The following is a 17726-nucleotide window of genomic DNA, read 5'->3' as shown; positions in this document are numbered from 1 at the left end:
GTTACTGCAGGGGTCAGAAACCCAGAGGTTCTAGGGGACCATGCTTTCAATTCTGCAGGCAGACAGAGCCACTTGGAGGTTTTACAACTTTGACCTCCCTGTACTGAGCACAAATAGGAATTCTGACTGATCATCTGGGAGTGCAGGGCAAGCCCTCTAGGAATAGCGTCAGGTACCTCTGTGCTTTCTCCAGAGTAGAAATTCCAGTTCTGGACAAACTGACCCTTTCAAACATTTGTTCCTGAGCTAATCGGCAAGCCTCAAGGCCAACCGAGAAAGGGGCCATGAATGGTAATATAAACATAATATAAACACCAGAGTTCTCTAAAATACATAAGACCTGTAGGCTCCGTGTCTTTCTGTACTTCTGGTGTGCGTAGTACATTTCTAGCAAATAAGTTGTGTTAGAGAGTTTTAAGAATGGAGAAGAGAACTTGGGTTTGCTTTGTCTTTGAGAGCAAAAATAAATGTTCACTTTGTTCTGATAAAGAACCCCTGAAATGACCTGGTTTAGGGTAGTAGCAACTGATTAACAGTTAAAAGGCTAAGAAAGTTTATTAAAACATACATGTTCTTGGGATAATAATGAAATAGTTTGTCTACTGGCATCTGTCTGCCAGTTTCTTGACACCAGGGTTACATAGAATCATGACTTAAAGATCCACAGTAGATTAGGGGGTTTTGTTTTGTTTTAAGGAATGCAACCTCTTGGCCACATCTTTTATTTACCTTAGCAAGGTAAATCAGTTCTATAAAACTGTATACTGATGCTTTTATTATTCTTGAGTTATTGTTAAGTAACTCCCAAATTAAATATAGATTTGAGAGTCCATCTGTTGCTTATCTGATCATGATAGCTCTCAAACAGGATCTTAGCTCTGAGTCCTTCTTAGTTAAAACAGTTCAAATAAATATTCATACACATTTATTTCACGTAGGCTATAGTAAATTTAAAAAAAAAAATAAGTTCCCTTAAAACTAGTAACGTGTGTGGAACTCACTTTATGAAGTCCGAGCAATCTATGCAATGCATGTTAAGTGGAAAATTGATATTAAAGTTTTTCCTTCTGTATTTATTGAAGTCCCTGTTAGGACTGAGGTCCAGGGCATTTCCTACAAATTGACTGGCAGAAGGTGCTGGCCTGTGTTATTGCTTTAGGTCATCAAGTCTTCTGGCTAGTCATTAATCCCCAGGAAATGCCCTGTGTACCTCAAGCTTCAGTCGTTGTTACCTAATTATAAACATGGGCTATCTAGCCGAATACTGACCCACCTTCCCAAGTGCTGTCACACTGAATTCCACCTCTGGCTTCCCCGTAGGCTTCTTCAGGACAGTTCACACACTGATGTTTTGATTGTCTTCTAAAGTTGCAAGTTTCTCAAAAGATGAAGGGCCTGCTATTTTAAATGCATTGATTTTTTTTTTTTACTTCTTGAAGGTGTTAATACATTTATCATTTTATAGAACTGGTTGAAAATGCTTTCCAATGATTATGGAATTTGTGATTTTTACTCAGGTGAAGTGTCTGGCTTTGGGGGAGGAAGGAGCTGTGATGATGGTGGTGATGGTTGCTTTCATTGGCCGGCTCTTTAATTCTCTTGAATGGTTGTGTCCTAAGTAAGGTAGTTTTAGTTCCCTCTTCCCCCCACATAGCTGCTGTCATCTAAGAGGATACAGTTTTGGGTGCAGCTTGCTAGCTCCCAGGTGGTCTATTTAAAAAAAACTTTCGGGACTGTATCCTCCATCCTCTAGCTGTTGTCTTTGCATAAAAATACAGCATTTTGTGAGAGAACAAGTATGTCAGCTTAGATGAATGATAGAGATTTGTAATTATGTTCTGTGTCATTCACAGAGGGAAAAAATGCTAAGAGAAGTTAGATTCTTAATGTCATACTTTTGTCACTAAAGTTTTTGTAGGCTGTGCCGAACCAAAATCTGAAAATTGGCTCATGATAAAACATACTTAGAAGCACTTGGAAGCTGTGACAGGGTGTGTTTAGCTGCTCTTGTCTGACTAACCCAGATCATCTCCAGAAATACTTAAACTTCCTTCTATTAGTGGAAAGATTCCGGGATGGTGGTGCCCATGCACTGGTGGTGTTTTATTGTCTACACTGCAGGCCAGAGTCAGTCCTTACAGTTTCCCAGCTGGAAACAGGAGCAGCCTCCAATGGGCAGACACAGTTAGTTGTTCATTAATTTACCTTTGAGGAGCAGCCAGAGGCTGACAGCCCTGGGATCCAGGTTTCACTCAGGTGCTCTTGTCAGAAGGATGATGAAATATGTATCTACTTAATAGGGGGGAAAGCATGCATTTTAGGTAATACTGAAATAATTGCTAAAGTCTTATTTTGAATTTGAAGGCTAAGAAGGACGGATATTCTTTTTTCTTATTGATGGAATCAAACTTTCATAAATGTGAAAGGAGTGGAGCCATTGTGGCAGGACTTCTTTGCAGTGGTTATGTAAAGCTATTAGGATTGGCTCCGCGCCTGTGGCTCAAGCAGCTAAGGCATCCGCCACATACACCTGAGCTGGCAGTTCGAATCCAGCCCGGCCCCACCAAACAACAATGACGGCTGCAACCAAAAAATAGCCGGGTGTTGTGGTGGGTGCCTGTAGTCCTAGCTACTTGGGAGGTGGAGGCAGGAGAATTGCTTGAGCTCAGGAGTTGGGAGGTTGCTATGAGCTGTGATGCCACGGCACTCTACCCAGGGTGACAGCTTGAGGCTCTGTCTCAAAAAAATAAAAATAAATAAAGCCATTAGGATTAACTGCCTTCTTAAAAATGGGCATTTTTCGGATTTTTAATATTACTTGTGACAGTATTCATCATTCTCCTGTAAGAATGTTTAGTTTCCTTTATGAAAAGTCCAAGTGGTGGAAAAATTAAATGTCTTTTATGTTAAGTATGTATCTTTCTTTCTTCATTCAGAAAATAGTGAACATCTATTATTTTAGCTTCCATACCAAGAATCTATATATTAATCAACTTTTCATTCGGCAAGTAGTCTCTTTAGCAAGATTTTGGCCTCATTATCTATTTTAACTAGCTCAAAATAAGGAAAGTTAAGAGGTGATGTACTCATTGGTTTACGGCAGTCGTTTTGGGAAGAAATCTGTACTTTTATATTCTCTTTTTTACATTCATAAGTTGAATATTGCCTTCAGTGTTCAGTTGTATTATTTTAAACTGATATAAACCGACATTAGATGTCAGTTCATTGTCCATGGTGATCCTTGAAACAGATAAAGAAGTATTTGCTGCCAAGTAAGAAAGTGAATCCCATTCATCTGAAACTTAAATCTCTGTATCTCTCTGACTTTTAAAACCTGGCTCCCCAAGCAGGGGAGAGGCCTGTCATCCAGAGGCCTCCCTCTTGTCATTAGTAAGAAGATGTCAAGCAGAAAGAAGCCCTTCTTTTCATAGGACCACTATTTGTAGGTGGGACTACTTAGGTAGAGTTCTCACCTTGGCAGAGGCCGGGCAAAGCCCTACTTCAGTTATACAATAAAACTTGACTTCCAAGTGACCTTTCTGGTGTCTTAATTGCCACTTCAAAATACAATTACTGTAGAAGTTCCTGTATAGTTAACCTGTTAGAAATCTTAGGACTGACATGTAAACTAGTAGTTGTGTCTGTTTGTCGTAAGCTAGAAACTTTTTTTTTTTTTTTTGTAAACTAGAAACTTTTATTTGTAGAACCTATTTTACTGCTCTTGACTTAGTCACTGCACTATACAATTAAAGACTTCCCTGGAGATAAGGGATGGGGTAGTGTGGATTACCTGGCTTTGGGGGAAGAAAGAGTTGTGGTAATGGCTGTGACGATTGCTTTAATTGACCCGCTCTTTCATTCTCTTGAATGAGTGTGTTTAGAGTCGTTTTAGTTCCCTCTTCCCTCCCCCCCCACATAGCTGTTGTGATCTAAGAGGATCCAGTTATTGGTGAATTAATTGGTCCAAAAAGGGCTATTGATTGGTTGACTCTGATAAACTAAAATGAAGGAAAATGTGGCTTTGGGATTTGAAACATTGCACTGGCACACTTTTTTTTTTTTTTTAACACTTCTAGTGTTCTAAGATGCTGAATTAAATTAATTAATGTTAGTTAAGCATCTTCCTGCTTATTAAATGCTACAGAGAGGAGCAGGATTCAGTCCTTGCCCTCTGCAGGGATTTGCCGAGACTGGGACTGGGACCCTTAAAGCTGAAGTAATTCTCTGCTTTGATACATGAAATTCAGAGTGAAAACAGGGGACCTGTTAAAGTTTTAGGCTCTATAAACTTATGTTAGGTTTTCAGATTTCTGAAAGGCTTCCTCTTCTCCTTCAAGAGAGGATGAGTTCCGAATGGTGTCGAGTCTTTACAACAGAGAATGAGCTGCTACATGGTCTAGAAATAAGTGAGCATTTAAGCCTTCGGAGATACCTCGTGGCAAAAAGGTTATGTGCTGAGGTTGTACCTGAATAGGACGTATTGTCTAATGTCCATGGCCATAAACTCGATGTCAGGCCCTGCTATATCCGTTAGGACAACAGAAGGCTGAACCTAGTGGGTCTGTTCTGGGCTTTCAGTAATCCTCCCAAGTCTGTTCAATGCTTTCTTTACAATCAGACTCTCTTCCTTTTTTAGCTTATTATACTTTAGCAACCTGATGCAATCTTTTCATTCTTCTCAAAGGAGACACTTTTATATATGACATCAGGCTTTCATTAGTGACAGACAGGTTCAGTTGGTTTATATTTATATGTACAGTAGAAGCTCCCTAGCTGACCACCTTCCTACAATGACCACCTCCTTAAGCTGACCTAATTTTCATGGACAGGACATCCACATGTGTGTATCAGTGCAGTAGACCTAATTCCTTATGTTCGCCAGTTGGTTACAGTCTCTTAGGTGGTCAACTTACAGAGGTCCTTTTGTGTGTGTGTGTGTGTGTGTCTCGTTAATTTTCCCCAAGTCTCGGGTAACAGAGTTTTCAAAAATAATGAAAGCAGGAGCTGGGTTACATAATTGTTAAGCCCAGAGTATCTGAGCTTTATTGGAGTTTTCAGACAACTTCTCCAAGCATGCAACATGCTTTGGGCTGGGTTTTCACATTTTTAGCCCCAGTTGTAACTTCCTTTTCCTGGAGACCCTCTACATCCTGAGATGGGCAGTTCAGCTCCTGCTCTCTCTCCAGGCAGTGACATTGGCAGTTTTTAATCCTGTGGGATGCAGGGCAGTCCCAGAGGTGCAGCAGGCAGTGTGAAGGTGGTGTACCTCTTCTGGGAATCTGCAGAGATTTTGAAGGAGAGGACTAGGCACAGGCTGGAGCCTCATAGTCATCCCTACTCTACCAGCCTGTGCTCCACTACCCAGCCCCCTCCGCCCATCTCTACCCCAAGAATGCAGCCTTTCCTGGAAGTATTTGGATTCATCACACCTTTAATTACAGTTTGAGCAATTTGGAGCTTTGGGGCACCAACCCCCTGTGCAGTCAAAAATTCACTTATAACTTTTGACTCCCCCCATATTTCACTAAAAGCCTCCTGTTGATTGGAAGCCTGACTAATGACCATAAATAGTTCATTGACACACGTTTTTTATGTTGTGTGTACCATGTGCTGTATATGCCTTTAAACTAAGCTAGAGGAAAGAAGATGTTATTAGGAAAATCTTTCAGAAGAGACACTCTTACTTTTTATTAAGTGGAAGTGGGTTATCTCTGCGGTCTCCTTTGTCATCTTCCTGTTGAGTAGGCTGGTGGGGGGAGGAGGCGGCTCTGGTCTTGTTGTCTCAGGTAACAGAGGCAGAAGAGGTAGGGGAGGTGGAGCTATTATTGAAAAAAATCCACTTATATTGGCTCAGTGCCTGTAGCTCAGCAGCTAGGGTGCCATCCACATACACCTAGGGTGGTGGGTTCCAATCTAGCCAGGGCCTGCCAAACAACAATGACAACTGCAACCAAAACATAGCCGGGTGTCGTGGTAGGCAACTGTAGTCCCAGCTACTTGGGAGGCTGAGGCAAGAGAATCGCTTAAGCCCAAGAGTTTGAGGTTGCTGTGAGCTATGATGCCACAGCACTACCGAGGGTGACATAATGAGACTCTGTCTCAAAAAAAAAAAAAAAAATCCACTTATAAGTGGACCCATATATTTGAAATCTATGTTTTTCAAGGGTCAGCTGTACTACTTTTCCCTGTCTGCAGGGAACCATGGAAGACGGCATTTTGATCCAGTTTGGAAGAAAGGAGTAAAAATGTGCTACTAAGGGCTCTGACAGGTTTAAGATGGCACAAGTAGTCAGCCTCTAGGAGAGAAGGGGGACGGTTGAGGAAGGAACACTAAGGAATGACAGAGACAGATGTCACTTCCTTTGTGAGGAATTCACCTGCCTTGGCAGCTTGTGATTATTAATTTCTAGTTTTACTGCAAGACCCTAGCCTAGGTTAACCAGCTCAGTTCAGTGTCTCACCATTCAAGTCCCAGCCTTCCTCTCTTAACACAAGAGAAAGGGAGCTATCATTTATTCACAGCTTCCCATTTGAGCCCTTTCCACTATGTCCAGGGACCAAAGCTAGTTAAATGCACTAGATAGATAGATAATTTCATAGTCTTATTCTCTATTTAGATAAAATATTTGTGGATATTATCTTCATATATAAACATATATGCATACAATATATGAAATTTGAGACTCAAAATCTTCATTTTTTAGTCTGACAAGTGTTTATAATACATTTCTTGAGCTTATGAGTTAATTCTGATACGTCTTTGACATGTAGCTTTTAAGGAACATAACTTAGAAATATGCAGTATTCCCACATTCCCAGCTGTCATGGGTTGGTGAGTAACTGTTAGGTCCTCTCCAGTCAGGACACGTGCAGGGAGAGCTGGGGACACGAGACATTCGTGATGTTGGGTGTCAGTCTGCAGAGACCAATGTGATTTAAGCCGTCACGACTTCTGACTGATCCTGTAGCTATGAAGTGGAACATAATCTTTGATAATAATCAGAACGTACTGAAGGTTTTGAACAGCAGCTTCTGCATCACTTGGGAGCTTGTGGGAAGTGCAGGGTCTTGCCCCATCCCGCTGCTCATAGACTTGTAGGCAGTTTATGAGCACTGGTCTGCACGCTGTCTTGTTTAATCCCACACAGCCCTTCTAGGAGTTAGGTTATTATTTCCATTTTGCAAAGGAGGCAGCTTTATGTTTAGGTTACTTACTTTATGCAGTAACCTTGGTAAATCCTCAGGTTCATAGATACTAACTTACTTATGTCCCAACCACTGGTAAGTGACTATGCTGGCATTTGAACCCAGGCCTGTCTCATTCCAGACTCTGTGCTTTTTAAGTCCACGATCTGTTGATACAAAAAGAAAAGAATCAAATGAAGAGAAGATGATAGAACATTAGATCACATTACGACATTAGATCTTTTCCTAGAACAACCAAAGAAGAGAGAACTTGTTAAAACACAGCTTTACAAAACAGTGACGTAGATATGCAGGGTCCATAGAAGAATATTTCCAGCGAGTACCACCCTTCCATCTCCCTCTGTGGGGCCTCCAGCCTGTTCGGGGTCCAGGGTTTGGAACAATCTCATTTGAGAAGCCATATCACATGCTGGTTGAGAACAGACTTCCAAGCCTGTCCCCCTGGACCAGATCTCAGCTCTGCCCAGACCTCCTGTGCTTCAGCCTCCTCCTTGATCAGATGGGGATAACAATAGTCTCTGTATCTATCATAGGATCGTCAGTGTTAATGAATTTCTATTTGAAAAGTGCTGAAAACAGGAGCACTCTCTGAACATTTGCTACCGTCGTGTTACCTTAGCACAGAATGTTTTACATTTGAACAAGTGTGGATCTTTATCATAAAGTCCCAGTCTCAGCTTCCAGGTTTCTCTTGGAAGTAGCTTGTCTGGGTGCTATGCAGGACCCCTCTGCCTTTCTTCTGGAGCATCCAGAGACTCTAGCCAGTAGCACTTCTCCAGGTCTTCTGGAAGATGGGAAGTCTCAGGGCAGCCTCCTGCATTCTGGCCTACCTGAACCTTCCTCCCCCTTTGCCCCAAAGCCTGTTCTCCTGTCTCTGCTTTAAGAAGTGTATGTGCTGTGGCCCAGGCACGATTTACCATCCTAGGTTTGTTCTACAAGCCCTTCCTATTGCTCTTTATGGAGCGTTGGAAATTTTCAAGTACTAAAGAGAGGTGGAGAGCTCGCTGATGGACATAATGCTGCCCAAACGCCAGCAGATTCACAAGTGAAATGAGACAGCCATGAACAGCATGAAATCAACACTTTTTTTTGTAAGAGATTAGGGTTTTATTTGGAATGGTTTGTGATTAAAGGAGTGGCCATAATACTGGGTTTCTTAAGAATGTAACCTTCACACGAAGGTTACTTTATGCAGTAACCTTGGTAAATCCTTTAGTTTCAGTATTATAGAAGTAGGGCCTGTATTTGGCTAGATCCTATGTTATGGTGTTTGCATTTGCCTAATGCATAAATGGACTACAATTTCCTAATATGAAACTTCTGACTTGGACGCTATATAAATCAATAGAAATTCTACTTAAAGTTGAGTTACATTAATATGTTTTGAACAGACTGCAGAGTCAGGATAATTGGTGGCGTTTTGATATAATATTGCTGACCGATTAATGACCTCTTATGACTTGTTTTTAGTGTGACAAAGTGCTCTTATAAAATGGCAATGATTGCTATGACAGTGCAGGAATTTATTGCCTCTAATTGGTTTGCCCTTTAAATATAATATTCAGTTAGCACAGTCCTTATGGGATAAATTTATGGACTTTTAGAATAGTCTATTTTATTAAGCCAGCTTGTCTAGAATATTGACTTCTATTTTGTGGTATTTTTTCTGATAAAACTATATCTCATTGGATTTTTACTCCAGAAAGAAAGAGAGTTGCAGAATGTTTATTTTTCAGGGGATCGAGCTGGCAGTTTAAAAATATGTTGCTGTAGAAACACACAGACCTAAATAAGAGTATAACAAGAACATTAGAAAGCCGATTTATGCTAGCTTCATTTGCTTTTCCCCCGAAAAAACTTGTGAAGAAGATGAGGTAATCATAGAATCCTACCGTGTAAGTGCTCTCTCCAGCCTTCCCACCTCTGAGAATGTGAGTGATGAGAAAAGCAAGGTAAAGGGAGAAGGCTGTACAGAAAAACTCTGAAAATCGAATTCCCCTATAGAAGCATTTATTGAGCACTTACTGTGTGCAAGGGTAGGAATTTGGCAGTGAGAAGTAGCAGAAATACTTAAGAGAAAAGACACTGCAGAAACTACAGTGGAATGCCTAGGGCGAGTCTAGAGGACTAGCTGGAGAGGGGGGTCCTATCTCATTGGAGGACTGTTCACAAGTAAACCCTGGAGAACAAGTGGTGTGTATTAGTGTCTATGAAACGAGAGCAAAGGTGGCCTGAGCAAGCAGAAAGACTGAATATTTAAACCTTAAGTGTGTGTCTGGCTCAGCACCCATAGCACAGTGGTTACGGCGCCAGCCACATACACCAGGATGGTGGGTTCAAACCTGCCCCCGGCCAGCTAAACAACAATGACAACTGCAACAAAAAATAGCCAAGCTTTGTGGTGGGCGCCTGTAGTCCCAGCTACTTGGGAGGCTGAAGCCAGAGAATTGCTTAAGCCCAAGAGTTGGAGGTTGCTGTGAGGTGTGACTCCACGGCACTCTACCAAGGGTGACATAGACTCTGTCTCAAAAAAAAAAAAACCTTAAGTGTGCGTAAGGGGATTGTGGAAACTCAAAAATTATAATAACAATAAAATATTACCTTGTCAAAAACTTAAGCCTTTTCTTTGCTGTAACATTGCCACCCTCTTGGGCAAGCCTTATGACACTGCTGGGATTTTAGATGTCCCAACTTGAATAAGCTGCCACCTTTCACCACATAATCAACCGCTTGGAACAACTCTGTTGTTAATCCACATATTTTAAGATTGCGTATGTGTACAGTAACCCAAAGAAATTCAGAAGCAGTACCATTTCACCTTTTACATTTTAATTACAGCTCACATGTTTCATCCACACCCTGGGTCTGGGGGCCACACCCCAAAGAATCAGTAAGGTGCATATGGATTGTGCCCTGCCGTTTACAGAGGGCTTGCCTGTATGCGATTTTACTGTCAGGACTTCGTGGGACAGTTCCTAGTGTCAGATACTGGGCTAGGCAGACCAAGGAGACCCAGAAAAAAATCCTTGTCTTTGGAGGAATCACTCAGTCTTGTAGGGGAGCCGGGCACGTAATTGGAAGACTCACCCCTGCCAGTGTGATAACTGTGCTGATACTTCGTCTACAGGATACATAGGATAAACAAGCTGAAGGAGGAAGATAGGAACCGTGATCATACGTATTCTACAGCTGAGAAAAAACTGACCTTTCGGAAGTATAATTTCTCAAGTGTACCCACCTACCAAGAAGCGAAGTTAGCAGGGTCTAGTTCCAACTCCAGACCTTGAATACAGTGGTACTCTTTAAGCTGTGTGCTTTATAACCAAAGGTACAAATGTGGTACAATTAGGTATTAAAGGAAAGAAAAAGAAACAACAAAGCACAAGTGTATGGGTAAGGGCGTCCTTTTAAAACAGAAAGAATCTTAATGTGATTTCTGTGTTTTTGTAATTTTAGGAAAAGGAACATTATAATTTAGGATGAAATGAATATCCCAGTCTTGCAAATGTCAGTCTGCACCAGAGACATCAGTGGCTGAAAGCTATGCAGGGTCTTAGGCTGATTGAAGGTATTTTCTTAATACAAAGCCAAGCCCCTGGAGTGGAGTGCTTCCTGCGGTGGCTGAGGACTGGCTGGCTCCTCGCTGGGGGTCTCAGGCTCTCTGGGACCAGTCCCAGTTCTCCGAGTTTCTCTATCTATTCCCTGACCATTCGGCAGTTGAAGACTTGCTCCGTAGGACCTTCAGTCTTTTCCATTTCACTCAAAGCACTTAATTAAAAGTAAAAATGAACACAGTTTTGATGCAGAATTACACGCAGTAAAAAGAACCAATAAAAATAACTATGAAATGCCTGACATAGGAAATGTTTAATAATGCTCAGGCGCTTTATGGGGCCAAGGTTTACCTCTTGGCACAGGATGACAGGCCCTCCCTGCCTGGGTTTTCCCTGGATGCTGCTCTTGGCAGGCGAGGGAAGTGGTCCTGTGGTCTTGGAGTCACCGCCTTAGTGCACAAACATCGTTGGGAAGGACATCTATATATCCACAGCCTTAGATACATCAAACTGTTTTTGGTGACGACAGATAACACGGGATAAAGGACACTTTGGTGATATGGGAGTAAGAAGGAAAACAGGGAAAAGATAGTAAACAAAGTACAGGAGAGGTAAGAGGTTAAGATAAGTGGCTAAATCTAAAGGAAGAAGTCCACCAGTTTAGAGCAGAACTCATATTCTCTGTTGGTTCAGGTATAATTGCCGAGGGATGGACCAAGCTAACGTCAGGTGAATAATCAATCTGAATGGCTGGAGGCAAGTTACTTCATTTCTTTCTTGTTAAATGGAAATGATGGGAATACTATTGTTGTGAGTATTAAAAGCCTATAGTAAGTGCTCAGTAAATGACAGCAAAAAACACTCTATCAGAGATTATTACAGATTAGAGGATAAGTATGGGAATTATGTACAAGTTACAGCTGATTTTCAGTATTTTCTTTTAAAGATAAGATGAAAAATCCAAAAAGAATCACCAGCAATTTAGAAACAGGTGAAAGTGGAAATAGATGAGGAACTCACTCTAGAGAACTCACGTCTATGGCAAAAATGAAATAACAGTAATCAAGAGAAATAATGAAAATGGTAATGTTTGGAGAAAGATAGTTATTAGGTTATAGATAACTCAGTTTGAGCTGGTCTGTGACTTTACTAAAATATAAAATTAAACCCTCAAACTTTTACTCTCTCATTGATATCATGAAGAAAATGATTTAAATGGACTTTATAAAATGTTTAAAGCAGCAGTCCTCGAACTTTGGCATCAGGAACTGGTTTCATGGAAGGCACCTTTTCCACACACCCTGGGTGGTGGTGGTGGTGGTGGGTAGATTCTCTTAAGGAGCACATAACCGAGATCCCTCACATCTGCAACTTACGGTACGGTTCACGCTCCTATAAGGATCTAGAGCCATTGCTGATATGACAGGAGGTGGAGGGCAGGTGGAGTGTGAACACAGGGGATGACTTTAAATATAGATGAAGCTGCACTTGCCCGCAGCTCACCTCCTCAGTAACCCACTTCTAACAGGACGTGGACCAGTGCCAGTCTGTGGCCTGGGAGAGGAAGACCACAGCTTTAAAGGATTAATTTTGACTAACTTTCAGTCGATTTTATTTTTTACATATGTTTGCAAAATAGATTTTGAGCAAAAAAAAATGACTTACAAGTATTGGTAGTAAGTCTTGTTCAATAAGATTATCCATTTCATAAAAAAGTATACAATGTGACTTTTACTAATTATAAGCAACGAATTTATAGAGACCACTTTTTATTTACGATTTTCATTAGAATGTTGTGAAACCAATAAACTGTATTCTGAATTTGTTTTAATAAATATCTTAAACATCTAGAATGTGGAACTATAATCTTTTAAGCCCTAACTACTATAAACCAATACATATAGCCAGAGGATGGATTGCACAGTTCATTTTTTAAATAATACCTTTTTATTTCTTGTTTTCTTTTTTATTTTCCTTTTAAGTATACACAGGTTGCATAAGTTTAAAAGTTTTTTCGTGGCCACTTACCCAGAAAAGATTTCATCTAAATACAATAAAGAATATAAAACTTTCTGGCAAAGTATTGCATAGAACAGTGGTTGTCTTTGTAATAAAATGCTCATTTGAGAGAGATTATGTCATTCTCTTAACCCCCTTTTCCTACTGGACTAAAACAAAAATAATTGCTCAACTGACGTGAATCATCAAATATTCACATTTCAGTCTTCATTTGTATTAACTTGTTTAGAAGTGAAGTCTGTAAATATTGTCTACGTCATAAAGTATGAATTGCATTTAGATTATTAGCCTCTGATGCATTGCTGGGTCACAGGGTTACACATCTCATTCCTGAATTTGTTCCCACAGTCAAACCAATAACTAATCCATATGTGTGACATGTTGTTATAAATACTCAGGGTGCACTGCTGTGTGTAATCCGCATAACAATCTCATACGCTGATGGGAGGAAGTAAGCTGCCCTGGGAGGTCGTTAGTAAATGGCAGACCCAGGACTGGACCCAAGGTCTTTCACTTGTTCATTCATTCAACAAATATTTATTGAGTACCTTCTATGTGTGGTGACTCAAGACCCGGTAAGGAACAAGATGGAGAAGGTCTTGTTTCTCATGGACTTGACATTCCAAGTGGCAAAGACAGGAAAACCAACAAAACTGTCCTTGAAACAGACGGAATGTCTGAGCCGCGACTCTAGATCCCAGGACCTCTCCTCTTAACGAGTCATCTTTTTCCCCATCTCTTGGGTTCCACCCCCACAGAAGCAGGCCACATGCACTGACCACTCGTGCTAACATAATCACAGATGAGCCCATTCCTAAGTCCAGCTGCATCTGCCCTCGTCTGCCCTTCCGGATCAATCAGGTGGTTGCTGTTGTGTGAGCCACGTTAGATTTCGTTTTCCTAGTTCACATAGTAGTGAAAGGCTGGGTCAAATGGGTGTCCACACAGTTTTGTTTTTCTTTCTTGCTATTTTGCAAAAAACGCTAGGCTTAAACTAGGGATTCTCCCCATCTCGGCTTCCCAAGTTGCTTGGACTACAGGCACATGCCACCACACCAGGCTCAAACAGTTTCCTAAGAACACAGCGGGTAGTAACACCTGCCCTCCTGAGTCTATTGGCAGATAGAGCAGACATTGCAAATGAGGAGATAGAGGCCTAGAGAGGCTGAGTAGCAGAATCTGGTCTAGAGTCAGGAGTTGATCCTGACTGTAGCCTCTCCCTCCTGGTTGACCAAGTTCCCTGGCCTCCCCACATGCTAGGTTATGTGTGCCCTTTACAGTGTGATCACATCATGCCTATTCAGTGCATCCCCATTCTGGGCAGTTCTCCCACACCACCCAAAAGCTCAAGGACTGAGGTCTTTCTTCTCTCAGATAACATACTTTCCCCCAGACTGCCTCTCTGAATAGATCTGTCTGGAAATCTGTGCCTTTCTCCCCTACTCCTATAAAAGAAAGCAGCTACGGCGTTATTGATAGAATCAAAAGAAACCATAACATAGGTGAGCACTTGTCTGAAATCTTCATCCATATGGAAAATGAGATCAGCGCAGAGCTGTGGTCACAGCTAAACTGTAGCCTGACTTTGCCACTGGGGTGTCAATTAGGCCACCTCACCAAACCAATTTAGAAGAAGCTCTTCTGAATAGGACAGCTAGGATCCAGGTGATGTTTCAAATCCCTTTCAACCCTAAGAACCTGTGATTCTATGCTGGCAAAAATGTCTGTAAACCACATTTATACATTAGATCAAAGTTGCAATGCATTGAAGAAAATTCTGTCTTATAATTCTCATTTTTTTCTTGATGTGAATTTTGATATTAGGTCAGGCTATTAAAATAAAACGTACTTTAATATACTTTATATACTGTCTGTTACCACTTTTGGTTAGGATTTATATGTTTTAATTTTATGTATGCATATCTCTGGTTTTCTTTTCTTTCTTTTTTTTTTTTTTTTGCAGTTTTTGGCCAGGGCTGGGTTTGAACCCGCCACCTCTGGCATATGGGGCCAGCGCCCTACCCCTTTGAGCCACAGGCGCCACCCCATATGTCTGTTTTTTACAATATTTCACTTAATGTATAATAATATATTTGACTTAATGTATTTCAACCTGTGGTTGAAATTTTCTAATTGATTTAAGGTTATTTTATTTATTATTCACCATAATCAGAGTGTTTTTATGATTTTTATTTATTCTACCCTCTACACAGAGCCTGTCCCTTGGAGACTGGGGTTGCTCATTGCTGTGTTACGTGTGCTTGCCGCAGGGGTTGGCACATATTAGGTGCTCAACAGTAGTTGTAGAAATGAATAAAAATACTTTATAGTAACATTTTAGGGGTAATTTATAATCTTTGCCCACTTTGCCTTGAGCAGAAAGGGCCTAATTTTTTTCCCTTTCTTGAAAATATGAGAACTAATTCCATGGCTGGATTAGAAACAAAAGGTTAGAAGGTGGGATGACATGGCTCACACCTGTAATCCTAGCACTCTGGGAAGCCAAGGCGGAGGATTGCTTGAGCTCAAGAGTTCAAGACCAGCCTGAACAAGATTGAGATCCCATCTCTACTAAAAAAAAAAAAAAAAAATAGAAAAATTAGCCGGGCATTGTGGCAGGTGCACTGTAGTTCCAGCTACTCAGGAGGCTGAGGAAGGAGGATCATTGAGCCCAGGAGTTTGAGGCCACAATACTCTAGCCTGGGGCAACAGAGTGAAATTCTTGTTTCCAAAACAAATAATAATAATAAAGAAAAGAAGAAGAAAAGGAAAATAAAGAAAAAAATCCACACCACTTCTTGAATATCTGTTGTATGCTTACTGTGGCATGCCCTGAAAGGTCAAGTTGCATGAGTTCCAAATTTAATTTGTTCTGCCTTGTTTGATTTCCTAGCATGCAATGGGAATCACATGTACCCCAAAGAAGCCAGCAGATGAGTTAACCGTGTGGATACTGGTGGCAGTGCTGACTTGGTGGAGAGTGGGTCTCTCTCTGGAGGGAGAGACAGGAGCCGGGACTGTCGGCCTCTTCTGTGTGTTGGGTCTGTGCAGATGCTCTGCTGTCTACCTCAAACTGAATCATATTTACTTGTCTTTCCTTTTCTGCCTTTCCCCCTAACCTCATGTTTCCTCTACCCTTCCGTGGCTCGGCCTCAACCCCACCGAAAGACAATGCAGAGAAACCCTTGTGTAAAAGTACAGAGTCATCTAATATGTAATATCTACTCAAAGTGTAGCGTGGACAGTGCAAAATGGAGAATGTTTTAGACAGGAAACTTCAACTTGGGGAGGGTCACTGTTGTAATTTGGGTTTAGAGAAAAGAGTAGAAGGAATTCTAGGCATACTGCTTCAAAATACCAAGGGAATAAATGTCAACCCAGGGCATAAATATTGGTCTCCTGTTTTTATTTCCTTACCAGAATTTGGTCCAATAAAGTAAGCATCCTTCTATAGAAGAGAGGGCTGGAGAGCCTGAGTCCTTGTCTGTCTGTCTGTCTTGCTGTCTGCCTTGGGCTTTGTTGATGTCGTTATGGCCATCCTCCTCTTACTGTCTTGGCTTAATTCTATTAATATTAGTACATAGCATATACTGTATCGGGAAATATCAGTGACTTGTCACTAATTCTATTTTATGGGATTTGATCGGGGACCCCATTCACAGCTACAGAAACTAAAAGTAATATTCTCAAAGGGTTATGTAGTATGGTTTGGAAATTTGTGTTCTGTTCTGGTTTAGGCACAAGCTCCTTCGATTATATTTTCTTTTAAAGAATATGGTCTGAGAGGGCAAAATGCAGTTAATAAAAGCATATAAACCTACTCGTCTGTTTTTTTTTCTCCTTGGTACTTTTCTTCCACCGCTCTGTTTCTTGTGGTGGATGTACTCATTGTTTTCACTTCCTGGGGTACAGAGAGCGTGCTGAAGAGAAGGGTTTTGAACTGGGAGCCCTGGTAGATGGAGGGCTGTGCAGGAGCAAAGGCCTCAATACAGGAAAGATCAGAATATTCCAGAGCAGAATGCAAGTCCGTGGGCTTGGATCCTGGACAGTGTCAGGGAAGCGATGAGAGAAAGAGCTGCCACGTTGAGGAAGGGCCTGCAAGTGCCATGGCCATTTAAAGGCTTCAAGCAGCACCTCCAGACAGGACAGTTGTGGAAGGGTTGTCAGCGGAGGAGAATGAAATGTGGGCACGGATTGCAGAGGCACTGGAGCCAGGGGACAGGTGATGACATCTGACAACCAGGATGGTCATAGCGGGTGGACAGGGGTAAAGATTTGGGAGGTAGGACCCATAGGACATGGAGATTCATCAGGGGGTGCAGGAGGGGGTTAGATGTCTGGGAAGAGTCAGTGATTTCTGGCATAACATCAAGGCAGATGGTGGCACTGCATGTTGAAATAGAGGCCCCCACAGAAGGAGCACAGGGCTGTGATGGGTCTGCTTTTGAACCCTGGATTTGAGGGGTTTATTGGGCAAGCAGGTGGAAATGTTGGATAAGTAGGTAGATACACAGGTTTGGCAAAGGTCTGGGCTGAAAGACGAAGCTTGGAAGACCAAATTTGGGATTTCATCAGTTTATAGATGATAATTGAAGCCATTTGGGCAGAGTATTTTTGCTTAGAAAGAAATCATAGTGGAAGAAAAGAAGAGGGCCCCAGAAAATGGAGTGTTTGGAGGCAGGACAGAGAAGGCGTTGCTGGCATGGAGCCACCACAAGGGCCGGGAGGGGAGAGGAGGAACTTGAGGGGCTTAGTTTCAGGAGCAAAGGGAGTGTTGATGTTATTAATGCAGCTGGGATTCGAGCGAGCTGACACCAGGGTGTATGTCCTTAGGCTTCTTCAGAGGAAGGACATTGGCCATCTTTGCAGGAATCGTTTGGGAGTAGTAGGGAGCAGGTCGGAAGCTTTGTGGGCATGAGTTGTGAGCTGAGGAAGGGGAGCTAGCCA

The 17726-nt window shown here is 41.7% G+C and overlaps 1 protein-coding gene across 3 annotated transcripts in view; it reads left to right on the top strand.

Annotated features, from left to right (window-relative positions):
* The window catches only part of KCTD1 (potassium channel tetramerization domain containing 1), a 196556-nt gene that overhangs the window by 101159 nt on the left and 77671 nt on the right, over window positions 1-17726 (top strand). The window lies entirely within an intron of this gene.

This window comes from Nycticebus coucang, chromosome 19 (assembly GCF_027406575.1).
Source record: "Nycticebus coucang isolate mNycCou1 chromosome 19, mNycCou1.pri, whole genome shotgun sequence".
Lineage (NCBI taxonomy): Eukaryota > Metazoa > Chordata > Mammalia > Primates > Lorisidae > Nycticebus > Nycticebus coucang.
This window is presented reverse-complemented; position numbering and strand designations above follow the sequence as displayed.